Here is a 4,149-nt window from a genome sequence, read left to right as displayed (position 1 = left end):
CATCTCATCAGCTAAAAGTCCCTCTGAGTTCATGTTTTTGTCGATGTTGTAGTCCAATGGTTGGCATGTTGACCTTCAACAGAAGTGACTGCTTCAGCGCCATAAGTTAGCTTGAATGGCATTTTCGAGGTTGTAGGGTGAATATTTGATTTCCCGAAAATGGGGAGTGTTCGTTTGTATTAATAAGAAGGCTTATTACAAACTAACAAATCAAATGATTACAACAGAAGCGGAGGGAAAGCCCTCCTTGTTTAACGTGGGTTCCTCGGTGGCGATAGGACGCTTCGCTCGGTGCTCGTGCCGAGTCTGCTTCCCTTGGACGATCCGATCGAAGTTGCTGCCGGAGCTTCGGTGCTCAAATGAGGGGGCCTTTGGCAAAGGTCCAGGTTCAACCTTTGGGAGATTAGCCAGCAGAATATGCAACAGCCAATCCCCTTCTTCATGCTGCTGAAGATGGGTTTTAACAGGCAAGGGATGGCATGGGCCATCCCTTGATTCATGGGATTTGACCACTAATAGAGGTGAGGGAGATAGCTTGACTGCTCCTTGAATTATGGGATATGACCACACGTTGTTCGGAGACGTCCTGCTGTTCATTCGTACCGTCAATGGTCATTCGAAGAGCTGTTATGTGTAAATTTTATTTCCCGAAAATGGGGAGTGTTCGTTTGTATTAATAAGAAGGCTTATTACAAACTAACAAATCAAATGATTACAACAGAAGCGGAGGGAAAGCCCTCCTTGTTTAACGTGGGTTCCTCGGTGGCGATAGGACGCTTCGCTCGGTGCTCGTGCCGAGTCTGCTTCCCTTGGACGATCCGACCGAAGTTGCTGCCGGAGCTTCGGTGCTCAAATGAGGGGGCCTTTGGCAAAGGTCCAGGTTCAACCTTTGGGAGATTAGCCAGCAGAATATGCAACAGCCAATCCCCTTCTTCATGCTGCTGAAGATGGGTTTTAACAGGCAAGGGATGGCATGGGCCATCCCTTGATTCATGGGATTTGACCACTAATAGAGGTGAGGGAGATAGCTTGACTGCTCCTTGAATTATGGGATATGACCATACATTGTTCGGAGACGTCCTGCTGTTCATTCGTACCGCCAGCGGTCATTCGAAGAGCTGTGCTCTGCATCACGTTTCGTAAGGGCATGGGCTATCCCTTGATTCATGGGATTTGACCACTAATAGAGGTGAGGGAGATAGCTTGACTGCTCCTTGAATTATGGGATGTGACCACACGTTGTTCGGAGACGTCCTGCTGTTCATTCGTACCGTCAATGGTCATTCGAAGAGCTGTGCTCTGCATCACGCTACATAGGAGTGGGAAAGCCCCTCCTCGTATGCGTGACAACGGCTGTCAGATGCTTGCGTGGATCTGACCAACCACCGAGCGTTGGCGGCTCTCGTCCCTTCACCTGGACAACTGAGGTGAGCCGCATTTATGAGGGTGCAGGCTGTTTCGGCGCCTGTCCGCTCATTCGTACTGTGGACGGCCATCTGACGGGCCTGGAGTATTGTGCCCTCTCCCTTGATTTGTGGGATTTGACCACTGATGTAACTGTTCCCATACTCCAAGTGGGCAGTTGACAGTGAGCTGGCGAGTCTGCAGCTTGGGTCTGCAGGCGAGCTCGCAGGCAGACTTGGGTCTGCAGGCGGATTTGGGACTGCAGGCGAATTTGAGTTGCAGGCGAGCTCCTGAGCATGGATTGAAGAATAGGCCGTAACTTTCAAACCGTAAGTCGGAATTGGACGAATTATATATGAAAATCGCCTATCTCGACGAGATGGAGCCATCCGAACCTAGCCAAAGGCTTTGGTTCGCTTCCTCCGTTTTGCCAAATTCCTTACGGTTTGGGAGATATCTGCGTTTTCCCCTTTTTATCAGTGTTTTTCCCCTTTTTGCTATTTCTGGCGAGGTTTTAGCAGTTTTGTTCTGAACTTCTCTGATAAGGATTTAAAGGCAATTTTTATTGCCTACAAAACCCCCTCCAAAGTTTTCAGACCTGAATCAGGCCGTATGGGGTCTGGAACACTTTGGATATGAAGACCTGTAAAGTGATCCCTGCTCAGATGGAGTGAGGAGCCCTCCAACGAGCTCGGTTAATCCCTGCTCTTCACTCGCAGCTGATGATCGCCTTCTAGGATTTTGAGCAAACCCTCAGCTATCAACGGACTTGATTTTTCTTTACCAACTGCCGTTTGAGTTGGACTAGCCATGCTCTTGCCCTTAGCATGGTAAGTTATCGAGGGGTTTCTCTTAGGCTCAATGCTAAAATTTCTCCTCTATCCTTAGCCTTTCGAGGCATTTGGATTAAGAGTGTCAGTTTAACCTCGTATACCAGTCGGAGGGTAGGAGCAGTTTAGACTCATGCACCAGTTGGAGTATAAGGGGGAAACTTGTCTTCTCTTAGGGTTTGTCGGAGGTGACCGTTAACATGACAGTGGGGGTCCCGCCATCCTATTGAAGAGGATTGGCGGGGGATTGTGGCTTTGGTCCTAACTATCTGAAGGTTTGACCAAGTGGGAGTTTGATGCAGCCCACCTGAACTGCTAGTCTCGCCTGTTTTGAGCGGTTCGCCATAACCGGGAACCTGGCTCAAGAAGTGGGGCTCGCCTAAACTGTTAAACTTGCCTGATTTGAGCGGTTCGCCGAAACTGGGAACCTGGCTCAAAGAGATGGGCTCGCCTAAACTGTTAAGCTCGCCTGATTTGAGCGGTTCGCCGAAACTGGGAACCTGGCTCAAAGAGATGGAGCTCGCCTAAACTGTTAGGCTCGCCTGATTTGAGCGGTTCGCCCGTACTGGGAACCTGGCTCAAGAAGTGGAAGTGAAGGGAATAGTTTAACCTCTTATACCAGTTGGAGGATCAGAAGAAGCAGTTTATACTCGTGTACTTGTCGGAGTGGTAAGGGAGCAGTTTAAACTCATGCACCAGTTGGAGTGATAGCTTTGCAGGCCCGTCGTCCTATTGAAGAGGATCGACGGGAGATTGTCAGAGGTGTAGTGTTAACTTGACAAGATTATCGTGATTAGAGCGACTATGTGGGCCCGCCGTCCTATTGAAGAGGATCATCGGGGGAAATTTGGAGGATATGAGGGATCGGTCTCCACTACCAAGGTGTCTTGGTCATCATCCCCTCGAAATTCATGCGGGTCTTCGTCACCCATATGCTTGAGCATGCTCTCGACTTGTTCTCCTTGGCGGAGTAAGTCTTTCCATGAGCGAGCTTCAACAGCGCCCATATTGGACAGAACGCTGATGGAGAGATTGTTCCGGCACATCTCGATGAGCGTGGCCTCGGAAACTCGATCGCGGGAATGCAACGATCGGTTTCTGAATCTCTTGACAAAGCTGCTTACAGACTCTGTCTTCCTCTGCTTCACAGTTAGCAGGGTGGCCATAGATACTTCTGTGTCATCGTCGAAGAATCTGGCCACGAAGAGCCTTTCCATGTCCTTCCAGCAGGTGATGGACCCAGGCTCCAATCTGCGAAACCATTCAAAAGCGACCCCCTTGAGGGTACCAATGAACAGTCGAGTCATAATGGGATCGTTTCCCACTATGTGTCCAGTTTGCGCCTGGAAGTAGTAGATGTGCTGGGTAGGAGAACCCTTTCCATTGAACTGCAGGAGGTCCAGCGGCTCGAACTTTGCCGGGTAGGAGACCGCATCCCATTCAATTGGATACGGTCTGACAACCCCCAGCTTGTTCGCATGCTTCTGGAGCTTCAAGGCGTCGAGTTGACTTTGGAGATCGTCAAACCTCTTGTCTCTTGGGTTATGGCCCGAAGATGACGCTCCTCTAGATGACTCGGATGAGGAGTGAGAAGGAGTAGGCACCCGCTCTTTGTGCTTCAAGGATTTATGCGAAGCCCGCGAAGTCCTCTCTCTCTTCCTCTTCTTCTCGCTCAGGAGCTGCTCCAACATCTCCTTCAGGGAGTCGATGGTTGCTTGTTGCTCGTCGAGCCTTCTGGATATCTCATCAGGGACTTCGGTCATGTGCACACTCACGTGCCTGCCTCGAATTGAGCTTGAAGTCTGCGACGTTGCTGTTGCCGAGCAATCGTCGTCGTCGTTGTCAGAGACGGACGTCAGACCCGCGCCGGCAAACGGGGTGGCCACCCCTATTTGAGCGTGAGCGTGTTGGCGAG

Source organism: Asparagus officinalis, chromosome 3, assembly GCF_001876935.1.
Source record: "Asparagus officinalis chromosome 3, Aspof.V1, whole genome shotgun sequence".
In the NCBI taxonomy this organism is placed as follows: domain Eukaryota; kingdom Viridiplantae; phylum Streptophyta; class Magnoliopsida; order Asparagales; family Asparagaceae; genus Asparagus; species Asparagus officinalis.
Note: the sequence above shows the minus strand (reverse complement) of the source record.